General features: G+C 43.2%; 1 long non-coding RNA gene across 3 annotated transcripts in view; it reads left to right on the plus strand.

Annotated features, from left to right (window-relative positions):
- The first annotated feature begins 221 nt into the window (after window positions 1-221).
- LOC137356374 (uncharacterized) overlaps window positions 222-17,331 on the plus strand; it is a 35,998-nt gene continuing 18,888 nt past the window's right edge. For all 3 annotated transcript variants that reach the window (XR_010971036.1, XR_010971037.1, XR_010971035.1), the window contains exons 1-4: window positions 222-304; window positions 1,688-1,767; window positions 7,577-7,660; window positions 14,149-14,228. This is a non-coding gene — a long non-coding RNA (uncharacterized lncRNA). The remainder of the gene's footprint in view (window positions 305-1,687; window positions 1,768-7,576; window positions 7,661-14,148; window positions 14,229-17,331) is intronic.

Raw genomic sequence — 17,331 nt, forward strand, 5'->3', positions numbered from 1 at the left:
ATTTGAGCATCTAAATGGGACCAGCTGCCAGTTTTATATGTTCCATGTTCCCCCACACTTCCCCTCCCTCCCTCCACCCTAACCACATGTTTGACTTTTCAATGTAGACATTGGGAGAAGTTTCCATTGATGTTTATTTGCTGAATTATTGCAGAGATCTGCTCACGCGCGAGAAGGGCCAGTCGAATATGACGTCATAACGCGGAGAAGAGCGCATGCGCACCCCATCCCCCAGCTCTGCCTCTGAGCGCCATTCACTGTGATTGTTTAAATCAGCTGCAAATGGAGACATTACAAGCCTGGGGTAAGTGAACAAACAGTATCTGCTCACAGCAGTACAACAGATTTGGGCCTGCGTCTGCCGATGTGCTCATAGATTAGCATTGATTACCGGGTCCATTCAGCGGGAGTGGGGGACAGTTTGTAATGTACATTGTGGAGCAGGAACTGGTCCTGGAACATGGAGTGAGCTGGGGGGGAAGGGAGAGGTCTTTCTCAGGCAGTGTCTGGACAGGGAGAGAGAGACAGAATATGATGAACTCACTATTGAAAATCATTGCTGATTTCTCTCTCCAAACAGTAATGAATGTTATAATAAAAAGCAAAATACTGCGGATGCTGGAAATCTGAAATAAAAACAAGAAATGTGGCGCAGTGGTTGGCACCGCAGCCTCACAGCTGCAGCGAACCGGGTACAATTCAGGGTACTGTCTGCGTGGGTTTTCTCCGGGTGCTCCGGTTTCCTCCCACAAGCCAAAAGACTTGCAGGTTGGTAGGCAAATTGGCCATTATAAATTGCCCCGAGTATAGGTAGGTGGTAGGGAAATATGGGGACAATTGGGGATGTGGTAGGAGTATGGGATTAGTGTAGGATTACTATAAATGGGTGGTTGATGGTCGGCACAGACTCGGTGGGCCGAAGGGCCTGTTTGAGTGCTGTATCTTGAAGCTAAACTAAACTAAACTCAGCAGGTCTGGCTGCATCTTTGGAGAGAGAAGCAGAGTTAACGCTTCAGGTCAGTGACCCTTCTTCAGTAATGAATGTCCCTGGTTCAGATCCAGTATCTCACTATTTATTGTTATTGGATAGTGAACAGCAGAAAAAAAAGGCTGAACAATAAAGATGCGGCAGCTTTGAAGGGACCAGGTGAGAAGATTAAAGACACTTTTTTAAACAGTGCTTACTTGTTGTCCATTGAACAATGGAACACGGAAATAGAAATCTGGCTTACGCAAATGTCACTACTCGATCGGGTATTCCAATTCATGGAGCAGTGCGGGGCTTGGGTTGTTTTTGAATGTCACAAAATTGTTATAAAACCGCTCCAAATTGCCCCTCGTATAGGTAGGTTGGAGGGAAATATAGGGACAGGTGAGGATGTGGTAGGAATATGGGATTAGTGCAGGATTAGTATAAATGGGTGGTTGATGGTCGGCACAGACTCGGTGGGCCGAAGGGCCTGTTTCAGTGCTGTATCTCGAAATAAAAAATAAATAATATACCTGGCAAGTAAAAGCAGAGTTCTGCAGTACTACAGTGGACTCAGACACTGACACTGCTTGTGTTGTTAACTTTCCTTTTGTGATTGTTCAGAATGTTTATTATTGTAAAGATTACATTGATCACTTTTCTGTCTTCTCACTCAGCTGTTATTCAAGTATAAGAGTTACCTTTCTTTTTCTGCAGGCAGACAGTTGAAGGAACCAGATGGAAAGGCATGACTCCTCGACAGAAGGAAATGTGCATCCAGCTCGTTCCAATATACAGTAGGTACAGTATCAGTCACAAAGCACACTGACATGGTCAGGTCATCATTTCCACTGGAACAAACAAAAGAAGTAGTCAGACCAACACTGACCCCAAAGAGACACATTATCAATTCAATAGTCAAACAGAGCAGTAGAGATAGTCGTCATTTCTATTTCACTCCAACTGACTGGTAGATATATCAATCACAGTCCAAAAACACACACATTATCAGATTTAAATACATTGTGTCACCTTGACTACAAATCAATTCCCAAATCTTAAGTAGAACAGACAAAATGTACCTGATTGAAAGCTACAGAATGAATCCCAATAACGTACCCCACAATATAAACTGAGCTACAAATTACACACCAGTCCAAACATGTCACTCAGGGTCAGACAAAAACACATAGGATTAATTCATTCTCTACAAACGGATGGAATTTGACATTACATATCGGGTCATGCTCTAAAATTGAAAGATCGTCATTCATAATTGCTTTTGCAGAGCTACAATTGGATACCAAACTGCAACTCAAACAAGAATTGCATAAAACCTACAGCAATAAAATTTTGTTTAACCATATTTTAAATTAAACACATATTGATACATTAACGTGTGAAACAAAGCATTGCCAACACAGTGCCTGAAATATATATTAAGTCCTGAATACAGCAGGATCTCAACTCACATACAGCACAAAGACACATAGATGCAGAGTGAATCCTACAGTCAAACAGGGTGCCAGAGCCTCACAGATCAGGAATGAATCAAATATACAGACACAGTATCAGTAACTTGCATATATTTATTTATTTATTTTATTTATTTAGAGATGCAGCACTGAAACAGGCCCTTCAGCCCACCGAGTCTCTGCCGACCAACAACCACCCATTTATACCAATCCTACATTAACCCCATATTCCCGACCACATCCCCACCATTCTCCTACCAACACTAGAGGGAATTTACAATGGCCAATTCACCTATCAACCTGCAAGTCTTTGGCTGTGGGAGGAAACCAGAGCACCCTGCAGAAAACCATGCGGTCACAGGGAGAACTTGCAAACTCCGCGCAGACAAAAACTGACAGGTTCAGAATAAAATTGGCCGTCACATACCAGAGAATGACATGTACAAATTAAACCTCAGAGCCCTATGTTAGAAACAGGCATGTACAGACTGAAAATCACATTCACTTCCGAGACAATGTAGAGATGTGGTGAAAAATCCACAATTAAAAACCAGAATGATATCCTTCCTCTTATAACAGATAGTGACAGTGACAGGTTAAAAACTACAGCTACATGTTAGAAATTTAAGGGCACAGGTTAAACCTTAAATTGGCCTTCTAGACAATCAAAGATGAAATGTGAACCCCCATATCTTTTTTTTTTTATATATATATTCCCAAGAATGTAACATTAACAGTCAAATCCACACTCACATACCCTAAACTGATGGGGATAAAGTACAAGCCAGACACACAGACACATCAAAATCTGAAAGGGTCAGAATAAGATGATTCCCACATAAAACAGGTACAGAAAAACTCACACTCAAAATCAGAAACTGACAGAGATAAATTGTAGACTAGGGAATTGAGAGGTATACATTGACACTTACACTCCAAAAGACTGGTGTGGGAGAAGTGGGGTTCAGTTCATGGGGCACTGGCACCATTACCGGAGAAAATGGGGGCTGTACCATTCTGACGGTCAGCACCTGAAACGGCTTGGACCAGTGTTCTGGCAAACTGCATAACTAGGGAAATAGAGAGGGCTTTGAACTAAACAGAGGGATCAAGCTTGGGTAGATGCAACAAATCAAGGGGTAGAGTCAAGGTTAGAGAGCAGAATAGTAATATGGGAAATGAAGACCAGTGAATGGCGGAAGGGACAGAGAGAAAAAAACCTAAGAACACACCAACAGTCCACACGAGGGGTTACAAAGATAATAAAAATCTAAGGCTCTGTATGTGAATGCACATAGCATTCATAACAAGGTAGAGGAACAGATAGTGCACATTGAAGTAAATCAATATGATATAATAGCCATTACAGAGACTTGGCTACAAGATAACAATGGTTGGGTCCTGAATACTGAGGCATATACAGCATTCAAGAAGAATAGGAAGCTAGGTAAAGGTGGAGGGGTTGCAATGTTAATCAAGGATGGCATTGGTGCAATAGTTAGAGATGACCTTGCTTCAGGAGATCAGGATGTAGAATTGGTTTGGGTGATGATGAGGAATAGTCGGAGAAAGAAGTCACTCGTGGGAGTTGTGTACAGGCCCCAAGCAATAATGACAATGTAGGGTGAAGTATACAAGAAGAAATTTTGGGTGCTTGTGATAAAGGGATAGAAATAATAATGAGGATTTTGTTCAACATTTCAACCGGAAAATTCAGACTGGTTATAGCAGCCTGGACGAGGAGTTCATAGAATGCTTTTTGAGATAGTTTCTTAGAGCGGTACATTCTGGAACCATCCAGCCAGGGTTATATTAGATTTGCTATTGTGTAATTTAACAGGGTTCATTAATGACCTCAGAGTAAAGGAACCTCGAGGTAGCAGCAACCACAATATGATTGAATTTTGCATCCAGTTTGAAATTGAGAGGAGTGGGTCTAAGACTAGTATTTTAAACTTCAATAAGGACAACTATGTGGGCATGCAAGCTGAGCTAGCTGAATTGAACTGGGTTACTAGGCTAGGAGATAAATTAATGGAGAAGCAGTGGCAGACATTTAAGGGGATATTTCAGAATACTCAAAGTATACTCCTACAGTAAAGTAAAATTCCAAGGGGAGGAGCCACCATCCATGGTTAACTAAAGAAGTTAATGATAACCTCAACCTTAAAGAAAATGCATATAATAGTGCAAAGACGAGTGGCAGGTCAGATGATTGGTCAGAATATAATGAATGGCAGAGAATGACTGAAAGGTTAATCAGGGGAAAATAAATTAGATTATGACAGCAAACTAGCTAGAAATGTAAAAACGGATCGCAAGAGTTTCCATAGGGATTTAAAAAGGAAAAGTGTAAGTAAAGTGAGTGTTGGTCCTTTAGAGAATGAGAATGGGGAGTTAATAGTAGATTATAAGGAAATGGTGGTTGAAATGAACAATTATTTGGCTTCTGTCTTCACTAGAGGATACACAAAATATTTCAGTAATAGCAGTAAATCAGGAGGTGGAAGGAAGAGAGGAACTTGGTGAAGTTACAATCACCAGGGAAGTGGTACTGAATAAACTGATGGAGCTGCTGGCTGACAAGTCTCTGGGTCCTGATGGGCTTCATCCTCGGGTCCTTAAAGTAATGGCTGCTGAAATAGTTGACTCGTTATTTTTTCAAGATTTGCTAGATTCTAGAAAGGTTCCATCAGACTGGAAAGTAGTAAATATAACCCTTCTATTCAAGAAGGTGGGGAGGCAGAAATTGGGTAACTATAGGATAGTTAGCTTGACCCCTGATTCAGGGAAGGCGTTAGAATTGATCATTAAGGAGGCTATAGCTGGGCATTTAGAAAAACACAAGGTCATTGGAAATGTTCAGCATGGCTATGTGAAAGGGAAATCATGGTTAACCAAAGTGTTCGAGTTCTTTCAAGGAGGAAAATGCACTGGGGATAAAGGGGAGCCCATTGACATACAGTATTTGGTTTTCAAGAAGGCCTTTGTCAAGGTGTCACATGAAAGGTTATTGTGCAAAGCAGGAGTTCATGGTGTAGGGGGTAACTTAATTAGCATGGATCTAAGATTGGCTGGCTGACAGAAAACATTCTGATCGGGAGGATGTGATAAGTGGAGTAACACAGGGGTCTGTGCTGGGCCCACAACTTTTTACAATTTATATCCATGACCTAGATGAGGGGAGCAATGGCATGGCAGTTAAATTTACAGATGACTCACAGATCGGTAGGAAAGTGTGTTGTGGAGAGGACAGAAGGAGGTTGCAGACCTTGATAGATGGTTGAGTGAGTGGTCAGAAATCTGGCAGATGAAGTGTAATGTGAAAAAATGTGAAGTTATTCACTTTGTCTGGAAGATTAAAAAAACAAAGTATTACTTAAATGGAGAACAACTGCATAATTCCGAGGTGCAGAGGGATCTAGGTGTTCTGGTGCATGAGTCATGAAAAGTTAGTATGCAGATACAGCAAGTCATCAAGAAGGAAAATGGAATACGATCCTTTATCATGAGAGGAATTGAAAATAAATGGAAGAATGTTATGCTTCAGTTATACAGGGCATTGGTGTGACCACATCTTGAATACTGCGTGCAGTTTTAGCCTCCATATTTCAGGAAGGAAGTAAATGTGTTGGAGGCGTTTCACAGGATGTTTATTAGATTGATACCTGGAATGAGTGGGTTGTCTTATGAGGAAAGGTTGGACAGACTGGGCTTTTCTTCACTGGAGTTTAGAAGAGTGAGGGGAGACTTGATTGAAGTGTATAACATCCTGAATGGTCTTGACAAGTGGATGGGAAAGGATGTTTCCTCTTGTGGATGAGTTCAGAACTCGGGGTTGCTGTTTTCGAATTAGGGGTCGCCATTTTAGGAATGAGATGAGATTTGTTTTCTCTCCGAGGGTTGTGCAACTTTGGAATTCTCTGCCTCAGAAGGTGGTGGAGGTGGGCTAATTGAATATTTTTAAGGCAGGGGTAGATAGATTCTTGTTAGGCAAGGGAATCAAAGATTATCAGGCATAGATGGGAGTGTGGAATTCAACTCAGAAATTGATCAGCCATGAACAAATTGAATAGCGGAGCAAGCTCGAGCGGCTGAATGGTCTACTTCTGCTAATTCAGCAGGACTGGGGGACTGTTTGTAATATGCACTGTGAAGCAGGAACTGGTCCCGGAACACGGAGTGAGCCAGGGGAAAGGGAGAGGTCTTTCTCGGGCACTGTCTGGACAGAGAGAGAGAGACAGAATATGATGAACTCCCTTTTCAAAATCATTGCTGATTTCTCTCTCCAAACTGTAATGAACGTTCCTGGTTTGGATTCAATATCTCACTGTTTGTTGTTGTTGGATAGTGAAGTGGGTGGCAGAGTGGCACAGTGGCTAGCACCGCAGCCTCACAGCTCCAGTGACATTGGTCCGGTTCTTCATACTGCTTGTGTGGATTTTGCAAATTTTTCCTGTGACTGCATGGGTTTCCGCTGTGTGCTCTGGTTTCCTTCCACATGCCAAAGACTTGCAAGTTGATCGGTAAATTAGTCATTGTATAAAAAAAATGCCCCTGGTGTAGGTATGTTGTAGGAGAATAGTGGGGACTTTAGAGGTAGAAATGGGATTAATATAGATTGGTATAAATGGGTGGTTGGTGGTCAGGAAAGACTCGATGGGCTGAAGGGCCTGTTTAGGTACTGTATCTCTCGATGAATGGGGGAATAAAAATGGCAGAATAATGTAGAAACGGCAGATTTTCAAAGACTGTCTATTGCAGGATCAGGAGAGGAGATTAAGGACACTTTTTTAAACAGTTATTACTTCTTGTCCGTTGAACAATTGGACATGGAAATAGAACTCTGGCTTGTGCAAATATCGCTTCTCCATTGAGTCGTCCGGGTCATTGAGCAGTGCGGGGCATGGGTTGTTTCTGAATGTCACAAAATTGTTGTAAAACTGCTCCAAATACCTGGGAAACAGAAGCAGAGTACTGCAGTGGACTCAGACACTGACACTGCTTATGTGTGAACTTTCCTTTTGTGATTGCTCAGAATGATTATTATTGAAAATATTACATTGATCACTTTTGTGTCTTCTCAATCACCTGTTCTTCAAGTGTAAGAGTTACCTTTTTTTTCTGCCAGGCAAACATTTGAAGGAACCAGAACGAAAGTCATGACTCATCAATAGATGGAAAAGTACTTCCAGCTCGTTCCAACACATATTAGGTACAGTATCAGTCACAAAGCACAGTGACACAGTCAGGTCATCATTTCCACTGGAACAAACAAAAGAAGTAGTCAGACCCACACTGATCCCAAAGAGACACATTATCAATCCAATAGTCAAACAGAGCAGTAGAGATAGTATTTGTTTCTATTTCTCTCCAACTGACTGGTAGATACATGATTCACAGTCCAAAAACACACACATTATCTGATTTAAATACACTGTGTCACCTTGGCTACAATTCAAATACCAAATCTTAAACAGAACAGACAAAATGTACCTGATTGAAAGCTACAGAATGAATCCCAATAACATACCTCACAATATAAACTGAGCTACAAATTACACAGCAGTGTAAACATGTCACTAAGGGTCAGACAAAAACATACAGGATTAATTCATTTACTACAAACTGATGGAATTTGACATTACATGTCAGGTCATACTCTAAAATTGAAAGATTGTCATTCACAATTGCTTTTGCAGAGATACAAATTGGATAAAGAGATACAAATTGGATAAAAAGCTACAACTCACAAACAAGAATTGAATAAAACCTACAGCAATAAAACATTGTTAATCCATATTTTAAACTAAACACAAGTAAACACATATTGATACATTAACATGTGAAACAAAGAGTTGTCACCACAATGCCTGAGATACATATGAAGTACCGGATATTCCAAAATTCTGTAGACTCTGGAGCAGTTCATACAGATTGGAGGGTGGAAAATGTAACCTCACTATTTAAAACAAGGAGGGAGAGAAAAAAAAGGAATTGCAGACAGAACCTTACATCAGTGGTGGGGAAAATGCTGGAGTCTATTATAAAGGATGTGATAGTTTTACGAAAGGGAAGTCATGCTTAACAAATCCACTGGAGTTTTTTGAGGATGTAACTAGCAGACTCGATAATGGATAACTAGTGGATGTGGTGCATTTGGATTTTCAGAAGGCTTTTGACAAGGTCCCACATAAGAGGTTAGTGTGCAAAATTAAAGCACATGGGATTGGGGGTAATATACTGGCAGGGATTGGGAATTAGTTGACAGTCAGGAAACAGAGCAGGAATAAATGGGTATATTTCTGGGTGGCAGGCAGGGTCCAGTGGGGTACTGCAGGAAACTGTGCTTGAGCCCCAGCTATTCACAATATATCTTACAGACTTGGGTGAGGGAAGTAAATGTAACATTTCCAGGTTTGCAGATGACACAGAGCTGGGGGTGGGGTTTGGGGGGTGGATTGTGAGCTGTGAGGAGGATGCAAAAGGCTCCAATGTGATTTGGACAAGTTGGGTGAGTTGGCAACTGTGTGGCAGATGAAATATAAATAGGATAAAAGTGAAGTTATCCACTTTGGTTTTAAAACAGTAAAGCAGATTATTATCTGAATAGTGATAGATAGGGAAAGGGGGAGGTGCAACGAGACCTGGGTGTCCTTGTACACCAGTCGCTGAAAGCATGCATTCAGGTGCAGCAAGCAATTAGGAAGGAAAATGGTATGTTGGCCTTCGTTGCAAGAGGATTTGAGTGCAGGAGCACAGATGTCTTACTGCAGTTATATAAGGCCTTGGTGAGACTCATCTGGAGTACTTAGAGTCATAGAGTGATACAGCACCGAACACTCTGTCCCTTCATCTGTCTTTTCCTCCCTGACAGTCCCTCTCTCTCCTTCTCTCTCTGTCCCTCCATCTGTCTTTCCCTCTCTCTCCTTCTATCTCTGTCTCTGCCTGTCTCTCTGTCACTCCCTCTCTCTCCTATCTATGTCTCTCTCTCGATCCCTCGATCCCTCCATCTGTCCTTCCTTCCCTGTCACTCCATCTGTCTCCTTCTCTCTCTGTCTCTCACTCTGTCCCTCCATCTGTCTTTCCCTCCCTGACACTCCCTCTCTCTCCTATCTCTGTATCTCTCTCTGTCCCTCCATCTGTCTTTCCCTGTCTATTTCTCCCTTTCTTTCCTTCCATCTCTGCCTCTCTCTCTCTCTATGTTCCTCCATCTGTCTTTCCCTCTCTGTCCCTCCATCTGCCTTTCCCTCTCTGTCCTTCAATCTCTGTCTCTCTGTCTTTCCCTCTCTCTCCTTCTATCTCTGTCTCTCTCTCTCTCCCTCCATCTGTCTTTCCCTCTCTGTCCTTCTATCTCTGTCTCTCTTAAATTCCCTCTTTCTCCTTCTATCTCTGTCTCTGCCTCTCTCTCTGTCACTCTCTCTCTCTCTATCCCTCCATCTGTCCTTCCCTCCCTGTCACTCCATCTCTCTCCTTCTCTCTCTGTCTCTGTCCCTCCAGTGGTCTCCCCTTTAGTGACTTGGTGCCAAATTGTTATTATTTTTTATTCATTTGTTGGATGTGTGCATTACTGGCTATGTCAGCATTTTATTGCCCATCACGAATTGCTGTTGAACCTTCTTGAACCGCTGCAGTCCATGTGGGGTAGATACACCCACAGTGCTGTTAGGAAGTGAGATCCAGTATTTTGACCCAGTGACAGTGAAGGAATGGTGATATAGTTCCAAGTCAGGATGGTGAGAGACTGGAAGGGAAACTTGCAGGTGGTGGTGTTCCCATATGTGTTTCCTGTTTGTTTGCTCTCTCCCTGCCTCCTTATTTCTAGACCTCCCTGTCCTTCTGTCCCTCTCTGTCATGGGAACCTAAGAAGAGAAGGAAGTGGGTGCAGGAACAGAGAGACCTGGGGATGTCTGTGCACAAATTGAAGGTGGCAGGGCTGGTTGAGAAAGTGGTTAAAAGGCATATGGGATCCAGGCTTTGTAAATAGAGGCTGAGAGTATAAAAGCAAGGAGGTTATGATGAAGCTTTATAAAACACTGCTTCATCCTCATCTAGTATTGTGTCCATTTCTGGACACCATACTTTAGGAAGGATGTGGGGGCTGTAGATAGGATGCATAAAAGATTCACGAGCAAGGTTCCAGGGATGAGGGACTTCAGTTTCGTGGATAGATTGGAGAAGCTGGGGTTGTTCTCTATGTCTTTCTCCGTCTTCCTCTCTCTCTCCCTCCTGCTATCTTTGACACTAGGAGAGAGACAGAGGGAGAGAGGGTTAGCTATGAAGCCAGGAGAAAAAGACCAACAAATTCAGCAACCATTTCAGGAGGAGAAAAGCCAATAACAAGCACAAGATGTTGGAGGGACGGGAAATCGATTACGAAGGGACAGAGTATCTGATCACACCCGGGATGGTGTAATGAATGCCAAAAAAGCCCATGTCAGCCTGCAATATGAAAAGGAGGGATAGAGAGCTGAGAGGGAATGAGTTAATTTTGACTAAGTTAATGAGGGGGCAATGGCGTCCTGCGGCTCCCACAATGCCGCACGACTGGGAACGGCCCCTTTCTGCGGTACAGGCCGCGCTGCACTCTGGGAGGATGCTCCGCACATGCGCATCTCCACAAGAACTTTAAATGCCGCTTTTTTATATTCTCCCCCGGCTCAGACGTTCAACTTTCCCCCATTGAGATCGACAGCTGAAGCCGCTTCTCCTTTTCCTTTCAGCTGCTGTTTGCGGAAATAAGTGGCAGGCGGGCGACGTCACGCAGACATGGCGGCTGATGACACCTCCCTCCCGCTGTCGAGTCAATGAGGTCTCATTGGCTGCCTAGCCCCACGTGTCTGGAGGTCAAGGGGTCAAAAAGTGCTTCCAGCCTCCGCGCAGCCGCGGTTTGGGCGACTTGTAACCCCACCCCCCGGGGTGGGGGAGGGGGTCAGCACCAGACTCTTAAAGGGACCCAACATGGACAGACAGAGCAAGACAGTTGGAGAGCAAGTAATAGAGACGGAAATAGAAAAGAGAGAGTGATGGGGAGAGAGAGAGGAAGGACTGAGCTTGAAAGAATCATCGAGAGATGGAGAGACTGAGAGAAAACAGGTGAGAGGGAGAGAGTGACAGAGCAAGAGATGGAGAGAGAGTGATGGAGAGACTGAGAGAAAACAGGTGAGAGGGAGAGAGTGACAGAGCAAGAGATGGTGAGAAATGGAGGAAGAATTCAGCCCCTCAAACCTGCCCCGCCATTCAATACAACCATGGCTGATCTCATTTCGTCCTCAACTCCACTTTCCTTCCCGTTCTCCATAACCCTTCAACCCATTATTAATTGAAAATCTGACCATCTCCTCCTTAACTTTACTCAACGTCCCGTCATCCAGCACAATGTGGGGTAGTGCATTCCACAGTCTGACGACCCTTTGAGAGAAGTAATGTCTCCTCATCTCTGTTTTAAATCTGCTCCCCCTTATTCTGAAACTATGGCCTCTCGTTCTAGATTGTCTCACAAGAGGAAACATCCTCTCTGTCTACTTTGTCAATCCCCTTAATCATCTTATATATCCCTCGATTAGATCTCCCCTCATTCTTCTAAACACTAGAGAGCAAAGGCCTAAACTGCTCAATCTCTCTTCATAAGACAAACCTTTCATATCTGGAATCAGTCTAGTGAACCTCCTCTGAACTGCCTCAAAGAACAAAGAACAGTCCAGCACAGGAACAGGCCATTCGGCCCTCCAAGCCTGCGCCGATCTTGATGCCTGCCTATATTAAACAAGTGGTGACCCTTACCTCCCACATCCTGGAAGAGGAGCATGCAACTGCCCGAGCTTCCATCCCCTCCGCTCTAAATTGACAAAAGAGATTTAAAAAAATAAAGGAAAAAACTTACCTGACCGAACCCTCCACACAAGAGACGTTTTTTTTGGTTAGAGGAGGAGGATGGGTGGGAGACACTACATGTGTAGTGTTTCAGGTTTAGCCACTGCCTGAATATATAAGTTCACTTACCCAGCAGTCCCCGTGTCCGCGTCCGCCCAATCACGAGGTAAGTACTTTCTAGTGAAACTTACCTTCCCGGCTGCCCCCTGGCTCGCACTCTCACCACTCCCACTGTTCAGATGGAAGAAAGAAATACCCAACAATCACTGAGCAGCTCTCCTGTGACATCACACTTCACCTTTTGCTGGTCAAGCAGGTCCACAGAACAGAACCGAGCGGCTCTCGCTGCTGCTTCTGGTCTCTGGCTTCGGCTCCTTTTATCTCCCGGCTCCTCTCGCCTGTTCCCGCTCTCGCTGCAGAGATCTGCTCACGCGCGATTTTGGCCTGTCGAATATGACGTCATAACGCGGAGAAGAGCGCATGCGCACCCCATCCCCCAGCTCTGTCTCTGAGCACCATTCACTGTGATTGTTTAAATCAGCTGCAAATGGAGACATTACAAGCCTGGGGTAAGTGAACAAACAGTATCTGCTCACAGCAGTACAACAGATTTGGGCCAGCGTCTGCCGATGTGCTCATAGATTAGCATTGATTACCGGGTACATTCAGCGGGAGTGGGGGACAGTTTGTAATGTGCATTGTGGAGCAGGAACTGGTCCCGGAACATGAAGTGAGCCGGTGGGGGAAGGGAGAGGTCTTTCTCAGGCAGTGTCTGGACAGGGAGAGAGAGACAGAATATGATGAACTCACTATATATTTTTTTAGAGATACAGCACTGAAACAGGCCCTTCGGCCCACCGAGTCTGTGCCGACCATTAACCACCCATTTATACTAATCCTACACTAATCCCATATTCCTACCACATCCTCACCTGTCCCTGTATTCCCCTACCACCTCCCTATACTAGGGGTAATTTATAATGGCCAATTTACCTATCAACCTGCAAGTCTTTTGGCTGTGGGAGGAAACCAGAGCACCCGGAGAAAACCCACGCAGACACAGGGAGAACTTGCAAACTCCACACAGGCAGTACTCAGAATTGAACCCGGGTCGCTGGAGCTGTGAGGCTGCGGTGCTAACCACTGCGCCACTGTGCTGCCCATCTGAAATGAAAATCATTGCTGATTTCTCTCTCCAAACAATAATGTATGTTATAAACAAGCAAAATACTGTGGATGCTGGAAATCTGAAACAAAAAGAAGGAATCTTGGAAATACTCAGCAGGTCTATTTGCATCTTTGGAGAGAGAAATAGAATTAACGTTTCAGGTCAGTGACCCTTCTTCGGTAATTAATGTTCCTGGTTCAGATCCAGTATCTCACTATTTATTGTTATTGGATCGTGAATAGATGAAGAAAATGTCTGAACAATAAAGATGCGGCAGATTTGAAGGGACCAGGTGAGAAGATTAAAGACACTTTTTTAAACAGTGCTTACTTGTTGTCCGTTGAACAATGAGACATGGAAATAGAAATCTGGATTACACAAATGTCACTACTCGATCGGGTATTCCAATTCATGGAGCAGTGCGGGACTTGGGGTGTTTCTGAACTTCACAAAATTGTTATAAAACCGCTCCAAATATCTGGCAAGTAGAAGCAGAGTTCTGCAGTACTGCAGTGGACTCAGACACTGACACTACTTGTGTTGTTAACTTTCCTTTTGTGATTGTTCAGAATGTTTATTATTGAAAAGATTACATTGATCACTTTTCTGTCTTCTCACTCAGCTGTTATTCAAGTATAAGAGTTACCTTTCTTTTCCTGCAGGCAAACACTTGAAGGAACCAGAAGGAAAGTCATGACTCCTCGACAGAAGGAAATGTGCATCCGGCTCGTTCCAATACACAGTAGGTACAGTATCAGTCACAAAGCACAGTGACATGGTCAGATCATCATTTCCACTGTAACCAACAAAAGAAGTAGTCAGACCCACACTGATCCCAAAGAGACACATTATCAATTCAATAGTCAAACAGAGCATTTGAGATAGTAGTCGTTTCTATTTCACTCCAACTGACTGGTAGATATATCAATCACAGTCCAAAAACACACACATTATCTGATTTAAATACATTGTGTCACCTTGGTTACAATTCAATTACCAAATCTTAAGTAGAACTGAACAAATGTACCTGATCGAAAGCTACAGAATGAATCCCAATAACACACCCCACAATATAAACTGAGCTACAAATTACACAGCAGTTCAAACATGTCACTAAGGGTCAGACAACAACATGCAGGATTAATTCATTCTCTGCAAACCGATGGAATTTGACATTACATATCAGGTCATGTTCTAAAATTGAAAGATCGTCATTCACAATTGCTTTTGCAGAGATACAAATTGGATACCAAGCTGCAACTCACAAACAAGAATTGAATAAAACCTACAGCAATAAAACATCGTTAATCCATATTTTAAATTAAACACAAGTAAACACATATTGATATGTTAAGGTGTTAAACAAAGAGTTGCCAACATAATGCCTGAGATACATATTCAGTACCGAATATTCCAAAATTCTGTAGACTCTGGAGCAGTTCGTACAGATTGGAGGGTGGAAAATGTAACCTCACTATTTAAAACAAGGAGGGAGAGAAAACACAGGGAACTGCAGACCAGGGAGCCTGACATTGGAAGTGGGGAAACTGCTGGAATCTATTATAAAGGATGTGATAGCAGAACACCGAGAGTCTATTATAAAGGATGTGATAGCAGAACACCTAGAGTCTATTATAAAGGATGTGATAGCAGAACACCTAGAGTCTATTATAAAGGATGTGATAGCAGAACACCGAGAGTCTATTATAAAGGATGTGATAGCAGAACACCTGGAGTCTATTATAAAGGATGTGATAGCAGAACACCGAGAGTCTATTATAAAGGATGTGATAGCAGAACACCTAGAGTCTATTATAAAGGATGTGATAGCAGAACACCTAGAGTCGATTATAAAGGATGTGATAGCAGAACACCTAGAGTCTATTATAAAGGATGTGATAGCAGAACACCGAGAGTGTATTATAAAGGATGTGATAGCAGAACACCTAGAGTCTATTATAAAGGATGTGATAGCAGAACACCTAGAGTCGATTATAAAGGATGTGATCGCAGAACACCTAGAGTCGATTATAAAGGATGTGATCGCAGAACACCTAGAGTCGATTATAAACGATGTGATAGCAGAACACCTAGAGTCTATTATAAAGGATGTGATAGCAGAACACCTAGAGTCGATTATAAAGGATGTGATCGCAGAACACCTAGAGTCGATTATAAACGATGTGATAGCAGAACACCTAGAAAACATAAACAGGTTTGGGCAAAGTCAGCATGGGTTTTACGAAAGGGAAGTCATGCTTAACAAATTCACTGGAGTTTTTTGAGGATGTAACCAGCAGACTACTGGCAGGGATTGGGAATTAGTTGACAGACAGGAAGCAGAGAGTAGGAATAAATGGGTCTTTTTCTGGGTGGCAGGCAGGGACCAGTGGGGTACTCCAGGGATCTGTGTTTGGGCCCCAACTATTCACAATATATCTGAATGACTTGGGTGAGGGAAATAAATGTAACATTTCCAGGTTTGCAGATGACACAGAGCTGGGGGTGGGGTTTGGGTGGGATTGTGAGGTGGATGCAAAGAGACCCCCAATGTGATTTGGACAAGGTAGGTGAGTAGGCAAATGCGTGGCAGATGAAATATAAAGTGGATAAAAGTGAGGTTATACACTTTGGTTTTAAAATCAGAAAATCAGATTATTATCTGAATGGTGATACATTGGGAAAGGGGGAGATGCAACGAGACCTGGGTGAAAGTAAGCATTCGGGTGCAGCAAGCAGTTTGGAAGGCGAATGGTATGTTGGCCTTCATTGCAAGAGGATTTGAGTACAGGAGCAAGGATGTTTTACTGCGGTTATACAGGGCCTTGGTGAGACTCATCTGGAGTATTGTGTGCAGTTTTGGTCTCTTTGTCTTAGGAAGGTTGTTCTCGCCTTGTTTCCTGGGATGGTAGGATTGACATATGAGGAGAGATTGGGTCAAGTAGGCCTATATTCACTTTAGTTCAGAAGAATGAGAGGGGATCTCATCGAAACCTATAAAATTCTAACAGGACTAATCATGCTGGATGCAGGGAGGATGTTCCCGATGGCTGGGGAGTCCAGAACCAGGGGTCACAGTCTCAGGATACGGGGTATGCCATTTAGAACTGAGTTGAGGAGATATTTCTTCACTCAGAGGGTGTTGAACCTGTGGAATTCTCTACCGCAAAAAGCAGTGGAGGCCGAGTTATTAGATATATTCAAGAAGGAAATAGATATATTTCTTAATGCCAATGGAATCAACTGATATGGGGAGAATGTGGGAACAGGGCACTGAATTAGACAAACAGCCATGATCCCTATTTGAATGGCGGAGCTCGCCCACAGGGTCAAATTACCTACTCCTGTCCATATTTTCCATGTTTCTGAATACAGCAAGATCCCACACTCACATACAGCACGTAGACACATAGATGCAGAATGAATCCTACACTCAAACAGAACCAGAGTCTCAGAGATTGAGAATGAATCACAGTATAAAAACACAGTATTAGTAACTTCAGAATAAACCCTACATTCACACACAGGACCAGAGACTGAAAGTCCAGAATGTGGCCCACATTCATATACATATCATTAGCCCTTATCCAATAGGTATGAGCTTCTTGCTCCCTGTGTGGACGAGGGCACAGGCTGCAGGGAGGATGAGCAAACTGTCCACAGCACCGTGGTTCAGAGCGCTATTCAATGGGGAGATTAGTCATAGGGGATTGCAGATTTAGGGGAATAGATTCCATTCTCTGGCATCAATAACAGGGAGTCCCAAAGGCTGTGTTGCCCACGTAACTTGGAGTGGGAGGGAAAGGATCCAGCTGTCTTGGTCCACATCGGTAGGACAAGGAATC

Source organism: Heterodontus francisci, chromosome 45 (assembly GCF_036365525.1).
Source record: "Heterodontus francisci isolate sHetFra1 chromosome 45, sHetFra1.hap1, whole genome shotgun sequence".
Taxonomy (NCBI): Eukaryota; Metazoa; Chordata; class Chondrichthyes; order Heterodontiformes; family Heterodontidae; genus Heterodontus; species Heterodontus francisci.